The sequence below is a fragment of the Ictidomys tridecemlineatus genome, chromosome 9, assembly GCF_052094955.1.
Source record: "Ictidomys tridecemlineatus isolate mIctTri1 chromosome 9, mIctTri1.hap1, whole genome shotgun sequence".
Lineage (NCBI taxonomy): Eukaryota > Metazoa > Chordata > Mammalia > Rodentia > Sciuridae > Ictidomys > Ictidomys tridecemlineatus.
Genome location: NC_135485.1, coordinates 117,016,407 through 117,027,796, shown reverse-complemented (window position 1 = coordinate 117,027,796; position 11,390 = coordinate 117,016,407). Strand labels below are relative to the sequence as shown.

General features: G+C 40.6%; 1 pseudogene; it reads left to right on the top strand.

The window, feature by feature from the left end:
• The first annotated feature begins 6,120 nt into the window (after window positions 1–6,120).
• On the top strand, window positions 6,121–6,895 carry LOC101958689 (ATP synthase peripheral stalk subunit b, mitochondrial pseudogene; annotated as a pseudogene).
• Window positions 6,896–11,390: the final 4,495 nt, after the last annotated feature.

Genomic DNA, 11,390 nt, shown 5'->3' with positions numbered 1-11,390 from the left:
TTTAGAATTTTATATAATATATACATATCTAAAAAGCTAATGTTATAACTCCTTCATAAGAAATGTACTTCACAACTGCACTCTGTCAGAAATTCAAAAGTCAATAACTTTAATTGGCCAGGAGAAACTATGAGGAAATGTACATGTTCATACGTTATTGGTGAAAGAACACTGGCAACATGTATGAAAACATAAATGTTATGTCCTTTGACCATCAGTTCTAGGGAAATACAGTTTTAAAGAGTCTTTTCCTGACAGGGAAAGAGACCTTTCCTGAAGGAGGTGAGGAAGCGACCTGTGCCAACACTTGGGGTAGAATAGCTCAGGCAGAACACCAAGTGCAGAAGAGTGCAAGCAGGTGGTAGAAACAGCAGGAAGGCTGGTGTAGCTGGGGTGTAGTAAGCAAGGGGAGATATGTCACAGAAGTAAGTATGGATGGGGTAGGACCTCTAGGGACCATTACAAAGCCTTTTAGTCATTACAAAGCCTTCATTCTTCACTCTAAGGAAATGGGGAAATCACTGGAGCATTTTGAGCACAGGAATGACCAGGTATTAACTATTTATTTATTTAGGTACCAGGGATGGAGCCCAGGGACACTTAATCACTGGGTCACATCCCCAGCCCTTTCTATTTTTTATGTTGAGACAGTTTCACTAAACTGTTTAGGGGCTTGCTAAATTGCTGAGTCTGGCTTTGAACTGGTGATCCTCCTGCCTCAACCTCCTGGGATTTGGGGCATGTGCCACTGTGCCTGGCTGAACTACATTTTTATTTAAAAGAAAAAAAATTTTAGCTACAATTTTCAAGATGACACCACCTTGAATTTTTATTTGATTTTCTTTCTTTTATCACCCATTGATTTTTTAATGTTTTATTTATTTTTTGGGGGGGGGGAGGGATACTGGGGATTGAACTCAGAGGCACTCAACCACCGAGCCCCATCCCCAGCCTTATTTTGTATTTTATTTAGAGACAGGGTCTCACTGAGTTGCTTAGCGGCTCACCATTGCTGAGACTGGCTTTGAAATCTTGATCCTCCTGCCTCAGCCACCAAGCTGCTGGGATTACAGGCATGTACCAATGTGCCCAGCTCCACCGATTTGTTTTATTAGAACTTTATAGTTATATACAATAATTGGATTCATCCCAGTAAGCTCATACATGCATGGAAATGGATCAGAGTTCATGATCCCTCCCCCTCTCCCTCTCATCTCCCCTCCCCTCTCTCACTCCCCTTCCTCTGCTCTACTGGACTTCCTTTCACTCATCTATTAATTTATGTTTGATTGTGAACTACATTTTTTAAAATACAAATGGAGCAAATTAAATTCCATATTTGTATGATCATATCAAAATGAGCCCCACTATTTTGTATGACTTTAAGGCACTAATAAAAAAAAGCGTTAAAAAAGGGTGGGGATGGGCTGGGGATGTGGCTCAAGCAGTAACGCCCTCGCCTGGCATGCACAGGGCGCTGGGTTCGATCCTCAGCACCACATAAAAATAAGATACAGATGTTGTGTCCACCGAAAACTGAAAAATAAATATTAAAAAATGTTCTCTCTCTCTCTCTCTCTCTCTCTAAAAAAAGGGGGGGATGTGAAGAAATAGGACACGAATTTAAATAAGAAATTGAATGCCTTGATTCTTCATGACTGTTTAAAACAATAGTCTTATAATTTTAAGTGTTAATCAGTATTTTTAAAAAAACAGCTTATAGATCAACTAAATAAGAAAACAACTAGCATATCTAGAAATTAAGACACCCCAAGGTGCTTAGGTCTAACACATACTCTAGATCTCATGAGTCATTACATTATGGAGTTTTCATAACTTCTCTAATTGTGTCAGCTGAAAAAATGGAAAGGATTTCAAAAACAAGTGCAACATAAACACAAAGAAAACACTTTCTGAATCCCCTAATCCTGCACAGGTAAATGTCATAAACAAATGCTCACTACATTTCTGCTATGATCAGGCTGTGTCCTCAGATTGAGAAAGAGCAGAAAACAAGAAACTAGGTCCCTAGTTCTGTGGCCCTTCCAGTGCAAAAGGAGACAGAAGAGATAAATAAATAAACAAGACAATTAGACCATTACTCTTAATAGGCTTTTTATGCCAAAAAAACAAAAGGACTAGCAAGACTATTTTTAATTGATTTTATTTATCTTGTTTGTCTCCTTAATAGCACGGACAAGTACTTTATTTGTTCACTATTTTTTAAAATATCTTTTTAGTTGTCAGTGGACCTTTATTTTATCTGTATTTGCTGCTGAGAATCAAATACCAGTGCCTCACACATACTATGCAAGCACTTTACCACTGAGCCACAACCCCAGTTCTTGTTCACCATCCAGCACTTCTCAATAGCTATGTACTGGGCAAAGAAATTATCTTAAATACAGCTGCTTTCTCAGAGTTTAATGTCAGACACATTCACCCCATAGGTTTGTTGAATTAATGAATAAGTTAATGGATCCATAAATATTCTAAGCAAAATATATAACTAAGAGACTAATGTCATGCACTCCTCTGAAGTCTTATACAGGCAGTATCTGTTCATCTCTGCCCTTTGTTTCTAGTTTCTACAGATGGTCACACAGATCTGCTCCCACCTCACTATCTTGCTTTCTCTACATGCATATTTGTCCAATGAATAAGATGTTAATACCTGTGGGGGGAAAAACCAGTCTACCACTTTAATAAGAAATAATGAGTGAAGAGAGGATCAGTTAGGAAACTATGGTAAGAAACCAGAGTTGACAGCAGATTAAATCAAGATGATAGTAATCAATAGGGGATAAATGGCCACATTGTGGGTATGTTTTACTTTAAGGGGGCTGGGATGAAACCCAGGCCCTTGTGCATGCTAAGCAGGATCTCTACCATTGAGCCACACTCTCATCCCTGCTTTGTTTTTTAAACACATTAATGGCATGAAAAAGGTGGAGGGAAGCTGTTAGAGATGAAAAAAGACTTCAGAGACATCAGCTAAATAAAATTGCTTCAAGTCTGATTTGAGCAAATCTACAATGGGGAGAATTTTTTGAGGTAATCCAGGAAATTTAAACCCTAGTTCTGCATTTAGATTTGTTAGATATGATATTGGTATTGTGACTGGCATTTTAAAAGTCATTATCTGTTACATTATCTGTGCACTGGAGTGTTTATGGGTAAAATTATGTGTGTTCGGGATTTGCTTTAAAATATTCCAGAAAATTCAGGGAAGGAGGGGGAATGAAATAACACTTCGAAAATATTTTAATTGTTAAAACTGGGTAATGATAAAATGAGACTCATTATAGAGTCTCTCTAGGGTTGGAGATGTGTTTGTGCGGTTGCCTAGCATGCAACAAGCTCTAGTTTCTATCCCTAGCACTGCAAAAACAAACAAACAAACAAACAAAAAACAATGTCTCTACCTTTGTTTATGCTTGAAATTTTTCAAAATAACTTTTTTTTTTTTTTTTTTTTTTTTTTTTTTTTTTAGTAAAGAGAGGATCAGGCATAGTGTCACACTCCTTTAATCCTAGCTACTGGGAGGCTGAGATGGGAGGATTGCAAGTTGCAGGATAGCCTCAACAACTTAGCAAGACCCTATCTCAAAATAAAAAATAATGCAACTCAGTCAGTAGTAAAGTGCCTCTGGGTCTTGTTTGTTTGTTTCTTTTTGTTTTGTTTTGTTTTGTTACTGCTCCCCCTCAAAAGAGAGAAAGGGGAAAGGAGAGAATGAATAAGAAAACAAAAGCTAAATTAAAATAAATATAGATTTCTCTTTCCAGGCCTTTGTTATTAAACAGGAGTAGAGAGATAAAGTGATAGCTGGAACAGAAGGAAGCTTGAATGTTTTTGCTGTTGCTGTTGTTTGGTTTTAGATGGGAGAAATAAAGGCATATTTGTTTTTCCTTTCTTTATTTGTTCTAATTAGGTATATATGACAGCAGAATGCATTGAAATTCATTGCACACAAATGGAGCACAACTTTTCATTTCTTTGGTTGTACACAATGTAGAGTCACACCATATGCTCACTCATACATGTACGTAGGGTAATGAATGTTCATCTCATTACACCATCTTTCCTGACCCCGTTCCTCCACCCTTCCTCTCCCTCCCCTTTGCCCCATCAAAGTTCCTCCATTCTCCCCCCACCCTCCAATTATGGATCAGCATCTGCTTATCACAGAAAATATTCGGCCTTTAGTTTTTTGAGAATTGACTTATTTCACTTAGCATGATATTCTCTAGTTCCATCCATTTACCAGCAAATACCATAATTTCATTCTTCTTTATCCATTCATCCACTGCGGGGTATCTAGGTTGGTTCCATAGTTTGGCTATTGTGAATTGAGCTGCTATAAACATTGATGCAGCTGGATAGCTGGGTCAAATGGTTGTTCCATTCCAAGTTTTCTGAGGAATCTCCATACTGCTTTAAATAGTGGTTGCACCAATTTACAATGATAACGTCTCGCCCATGTCCCACGCAAGAGGTGAAATGGGGTTCCCCTTGGTGGAATGGGCTGGCTAAGAAATAAAAGCTAAAAGAAATAGAATGGCAAAACAAACAAACAAACAAACCCCACCGAACACAGAAAATAGTTCCAAAAGCAGGGTCAGGGTGGGCAAACCGATTAGAGCTTCTAGACTCTGACAAAATGGAGCCTGCACCTGCTTATTTGTATTGGGAAACATCAAAGACCTTCCATAGAATGTCCTTCTCCAAAAAAGGTTAAAGTTGGGCTGTCCAGTTCCCAACGGGTTATGCCCATCTCCAGAGCTACTAGTGAAGTGGCACCCCTTTCTCCACAGAAAAGCCCTCTTCACCATGGCTGATTTTAGGACTGTCAGCAAAAGAGTCTCTGCGAAAGAGTCTAATGTAGATAAACTTCCTATTTTCATGTCACTCTGTTTACTTGGCCACTGGCTGAGAAGATACCAGCACTCCAGGTGCTGGACACCCCCTTACTAGTTATTACAAACGCATCCAGTATAGTACTTTGAAGAAATGTGCAAACAAGGCTTCTGGCCTTGAGCTGGGACTTCACAGAGATGTCTACATTTTTAAGATAAGTTACAAATGGGCTCCATGGTAACAGCTGGCAGAGAGAGGAAAGAAAGGGGAGAAGCAGCTCTCCCCTTCTCAGGTGTTGTCCTTGAAGAGTTAACTTGCCCAGAACAATGAAAGAAAAAGCTGCTTTTATGTGAACTTCTGCAGACTGTGAACTTCTGAGCCCCTCCCCTTACACGCTGGGTATAAAACTCTGAAACTCCCTGAACTCGGGGTTCAGGGGATTGATTGATTACAGCAAAAGCTGTACCCTCTGAACCTGGCTGCAGCCAAATAAAACTGTTTCCTGCTGTCTTAGGTGCCTTGCCTTTGTTTGTCCCTACAACACTAGGAGGGAATCTTTCTAGCAGAGTGGAGATATATAAAGGTCACGTTCATTGGGCAATCTATTGCAGAGGGAGAGCCTTGGATTGTTTGCAGTGCCAAACCTAAATCTCCCTGGCTACCATACCAAGAGAAGATACTCATGTAATTCATGGATGGCTTCCTGTAACAAAGGCATATTTTTATGTCACTGGAAAGAGAAAGAAAACGTGAAGATGCAAGGGAAAAGGGAGAGTTCTTGAAGCAATGTCTTTGATGAAATCCAGTGCAGACATGGACGTGTTTTTTAAAAAATTATTTTATTTATTTACTTTTATGTGGTGCTAGGGATTGAACCCAGTGCTTCACACATGCTAGGCAAGTGCTCTGCCACTGAGCTACTGCCTAAGCCCAGGAAGTGGTGGTCCTAATCAGGAGTACATAGAGTTTATCCACAGCAATAGGAAGCAAGGCAAGATGGAGAGGGTAGACACAAATGTGAGTAAGGACATGAAGAGAAAAGAGCTTGCTGAAATTCTCTGCTGAAACTTCCTTTTCCTGAAGGGATCAGGATGCAGGATTATCATACTGCCGGTTATTGGTGACAGTCTTGCTTCCCCACATGTTTGAACATCAGAGAAGCACGCCGAGGCAAGCATATAAAGCAGGGTTTATTTAAAAAGGGGTAACAGTCTGGTTGGGGTCACAGGGACACGAAGCCTGGTGCGTGGACATTTGCTGACCATGCTCCCCCGGGTGGTACTTTCTGCTGCAGCCAAAGCAGCCCCGTCTCAAGAATGCAGTCGTCCTAGGACCAGGGGTATTGCAGGCAACAAGGATCTTTCATCCAGGGCAGCCACCTCTTCCTGAAGTTGGAGGAAAAGTTCTTCCTGGGCTGATCCCTGAGGAATTCTTCCAGTTTCTTTATCCTAAAACTGGTGTAACAGGACTCTACATGCTTGGAACTGGTCTTATCTTGTATTTTCTATCCAAAGAAATATATGTGATTACCCCAGAGATCTTCTCTACCATATCAATAGTGGGGTTACTCATCTATGTAATTAAAATATATGGTGCCTCTATTGGAGAATCTATTGATGAGCAAAAAATTGCCCAACTAGAAGAGGTGAAGCAGACTTCCATCAAACAAATCCAGGATGCAATTGAGTTGGAGAAGTCACTGCAGGCACTGGTTCAGAAGCGCCACTATCTATCTTTTTGATGTCCAGAGGAATAACATTGCTATGGCCTTGGAGGTTACTTACCGGGAATGGCTACAAAAGTATACAAGGAGGTAAAGAATCACCTGGATTATCATATGTCTGTGCAGAATATGATGCATCGAAAGGAACAGGAGCACATCATAAACTGGGTAGAGAAGCACGTGGTACAGAGCATCTCTGCACAGCAGGAAAAGGAGACAATTGTCTAGTACATTTCAGATCTCCAGCTGCTCGCAAAGAAGTCTCAAATACATGTAAATGTATCTGTCCCAGTTGAGACAGCTACGCACAATTGACTGAGTAAATGAAAACTAGTCTACATGAAAAAATAAATAAATAAAAATGAAAAGGGGTAACAGACTTCTCCCGAGAACGGGAATAGTTGGTATCATGGTATCCCAAGAAACAAGGTATTCTGCCCTTTTCATATGTCCTAGGATTCCTTTGTCCTCCTGCTTTTCCCCCTTATCTTTCTCCTAGTACAGAGGTGACTAGACCCAGGAATGCTCGGTGGGGTGGTGAAAAGGTGGGAAATAGGGGGGCTGTAGGGGAAGGGCTGGGTGGAGTAGCCAAGGACACATTAACAACCTTATAACTCTCGGTAGGGAGAGGAAATTCCTGGGACAGTTTACCTTGGCAACAGGTTGGAGCAGGGGTAGGGTAGATCCCTCAGGGGACAATCTCCAACTTCCCAGACTCACTTAAAATTGGCCCCCTTGACCTGACCTGACCTATCTACACTGCCTGCCTGTCTAATTCTGGCTTCAAAGACAATAATTTATCTAGGAAGGTGGAGGAGTGAATGGACCAGGGAGATCTGAAATGATTGCCAGGTAACATTACAAGCCTACTAGAATTCAATGTTCCAGAATCTAAAGAGTGACTAATCATTGAGGGTTTTTCTTGGCCAGACTGTATGAGTAAATACAGGTGAGGAAGAGCCAGAGTTGCAATCTGGTTGTGGTTTTATCAGGTATTAGCAATTGAGCACACACTGAGAAGTTGGAGCATTATGAACAATAGAGCTAGGTTGCTGTAACAAAGCAACCCAACATTTACTCTGTGACTTAAAACAGATGTCTTTGTCTACTTCAGCACAATCAGAAGGTACCACTGCAGATCACTGGGTCTCAGGTTCAAGCAATCATTTACAAACTGAAGGACCTTCCATCTTGTTTCTCTTCCATGCCTAAGGTATTTTGCTCATCTGAATCATGGAAACAAGGTAGCAGCTTGAGGAGGAAGCACTGCCCTCATTTTAAGGGCTAATGGCTTATGTTCCACTAGCAAAGTACATTTTGATTTCCGATGCTACAGTTCAATGTAAGAAAGCCCAGGAATCAGTGTGCAAGTGAGGCTCTGTGCTAAGCTCTACTTCTGTCATTTTAAAAGGGGAGAATAGATGATAAAGATGATGATGACGATGATGATGATGATGATTTTGGTGGCAGTGCTGAGGATTCAAACTCTGAACTTTCCATATGTTAGGTAAGTTCTCTACCACTGAGGTGCTTCCCCAGACCAGGAGGATGGATCTTAGCAGACAATTAGAACTGTCTGCAATGGAGTGATTATAACGCAAGAATTTACGCTAAGCAATGAAGAATGGGAGGATCTGAGAAGAAGGAGGCATAACCAAAATGTGGTAGAGTTGTGGATAGCAGAGTATAAGGATGACTAAGGTCAGGATTCTTGAAAGATGCTTGACATTGAGAACATGGAATTATACTCATTGATTACATCAGGATGTAAGATGATCTCATATAAGGAGTGACTCACACAGGATGAAAGGCAAAATTATAGGAGTAAAAGAGGTCAAGGAACCGAGGTAAGACATGTGAAGGCTGAGCCATATGAATGTTGAAATGCTGGGTACTCCTGTCCTAGCTACGAAAATCTTTTAAGAAATGAAGGCAAGTGGTAAATGTGGGAGAGTAGTTGGCATAATCTGATGATATGAGATTCAAAGCTAGAATATTATTAGTTATCTAATTAGTTATACATGACAGTAGAATGCATTTTGACACATTGTACACAAATAGAGCACAACTTCTTATTTCTCTGGCTGTACATGGTGCAGTCACACCAATACTGTAATCATGCATGTATATAGGGTAATAATGTCTGTCTCCTTCTACCATCCTTCCATCCCCACTGCCACACCCCTCCCCTCATTCCCCCTTGCACAATCCAAAATTCCTTCATTCTTCCTACCCCCACCCCCAAAACCTGCCTTACTGTGGATCAGCATCTACTTATCAGAGAAAACATTCGGCCTTTAGTTTTTTTAGGATTGACTTAGTTCACTTAGCATGATATTCTCCAGTTCCACTCATTTACCAGCAAATACCATAATTTCATTCTTCTGTAAAGCTGAGTAATATTCCATTGTGTATATATGCCACATTTTCTTTAACCATTCATCTGTTGAGGGGCATCTATATTGGTTCCATAATTTGGCTATTGTGAATTGAGTTGCTATAAATATTGATGCAGCTGCATCACTGTAGTATGCTGACTTCAAGTCCTTTGGGTAAAGACTGAGGAGTGGGATAGCTGGGTCAAATGGTGGTTCCATCTCAAGTTTTTTTTTGTTTTTTTTAAAATAAAGCTCTATCATTTTATTTTTATTTTTTAGTTATGGGTGGATACAATGCCTTCATTTTATTTATTTTATGTGGTGCAGAAGATTGAACCCAGGGCCACACATGTGCAAGGCGAGCGCTCTACTACTGAGCCACAATCCCAGCCCCCCCATTTCATTTTCTGAGGAATCTCCATACTGCTTTCAATAGTGGTTGCACCAATTTGCTGTGTATGAGTGTACCTTTTTCCCACCAGCAATTTTTTTTTTTTTTTTAAAGAGAGTGAGAGAGGAGAGAGAATTTTTTTTTTAATATTTATTTTTTAGTGCTCGGCGGACACAACATCTTCGTTGGTATGTGGTGCTGAGGATCGAACCCGGGCCGCACGCATACCAGGCGAGCGCGCTACCGCTTGAGCCAAATGCCCAGCCCTCCACCAGCAATTTTTGAGTGTACCTTTTTCCCCACATCCTCACAAACACTTATTGCTTTTGTTTTTGATATTTGCCATTCTGACTGGAGTGAGATGAAATTTTAGGTTACTTTTGGTTTGCATTTCTCTAATTGCTAGAGATAATGAACATTTTTTTTCATGTTTGTTAATCAATTTTATTTCTTCTTCTGTGAAGTGTCTGTTTAGTTCCTGAACTCACTTATTGATTGGGTTATTTGTTTTTTTGTGTGTGTATGTTAAGTTTTTTGAGTTCTTTATATATCCTGGAGATTGGTGCCCTATATATATAAAAAAATTTTGAGCGGGCATCTTGGTATATTGCTCAGCCTGTTCTTCAACTCTCTCCAACTCCTGGGCGCAAGTGATTCTTCTGGCCTCCAAGTAGCTGGGATTACAGGTCATGTTACCATACTGGCTAAAAGCTGAGAAATTTTAGGGAGGAGAAGTAGTTTGAAACTGGAAATGAAGAGTGAAGGGAATCCTCATTCCATCTCCAGTCCGTTAAGCAGGATGTGACAGAAGGAATATCCACTGATCTAGAGAGGGCTACAGGGGAAGTGGAAAATCTCCCAGGGGTGATTCAGGTTTCAGGCCGAGCAAGGCAGGGAAGGGGGCCTTCACAGAGCAGGGTGAGGACTATGCTGCCCACTTTAGGCATTACAGTGAGCACAGAGGGAACATGGCTGGGGAAGAATGGGAGAATGGAAGAGAAGGAGTTAGAGAGTCAGCTGTGTCACTCCCCCAGGAGTGAGGGACTTGGAGGGTGCCTGGATGTGCACAGCTGCTTTTAGTGTTGATGGAAACAGGGATAAAGGGATGGTGCGATTAATCCTGGTGGATTCAGGGTAGATAAGGTTGGCAAGGTTGAGAGTGTTTTGTGGTAGGGAGGAATGAGAGATCTTTTCAGGAATTCTGAGGCCACTCTGCTCTTTGGCCACTGCAAGGAGAAGCCAGGGAAGGGTGGTTTGAATTACAGCTAGAGTAAGAAAAACAGCTGGAATCTATAAAGGAATTTCCTCTGGAGGAAGGGCAGGGTTCTCCTCAGACTGATGAGCTCAAGCTACTGATTTTTTTTTTTTTTAAACATTTAGTTTTTAGTTGTAGGTTGACACAATACCTTTTTTTTTTTTTTTTTTTTTTTTTATGTGGGGCTGAGGATTGAACCCAGTGCCTCACGCATGCTAGGCAAGTACTCTACCTTTGAGCCACAACCCCAACCCAAGCTTCTGATGTTTTCTAGTGGTTTCTTCCCAGTGTCATTTTGGGAAGAATGAGGGAAAACCCTTGGGACAGGCAGTGTAAGATCAGTTCTTTCCCAGAACTCTCAGACTCTGTTCACTGTGGCTGGAATCTCACACACGGCAGGGGAAATTCTTGCCATATGGCATCACCCAGCCAAAATTTATCATCTATTTTTGAGGGATTATAATTTTTTGAGACTTTTCCTGGCATATCCCCCAGATTCTTCTTCCTGATATATTTCTAGTTTATGAAGCAAGCCTTTCATTCATTTATTTATCCAACAAGTATTTCTTTCCTTAGTAATTAGTCTAGCATAGCTTTATTTTAGGCATTTAGGAAATGATAATAGCGGTCTATTCCCAATTCTGCAAGAGTTTAGTCTATTTGGGATAATAAGATAAAAAATAAAAAAGATAGCAGGAAGGACACAAAGGGAAGAGAGAGGAGAAAGAACACATTGATAGCAGCCCAAACAGGTTATTTTGGGCCAAAATATGTTATTTTTGGACT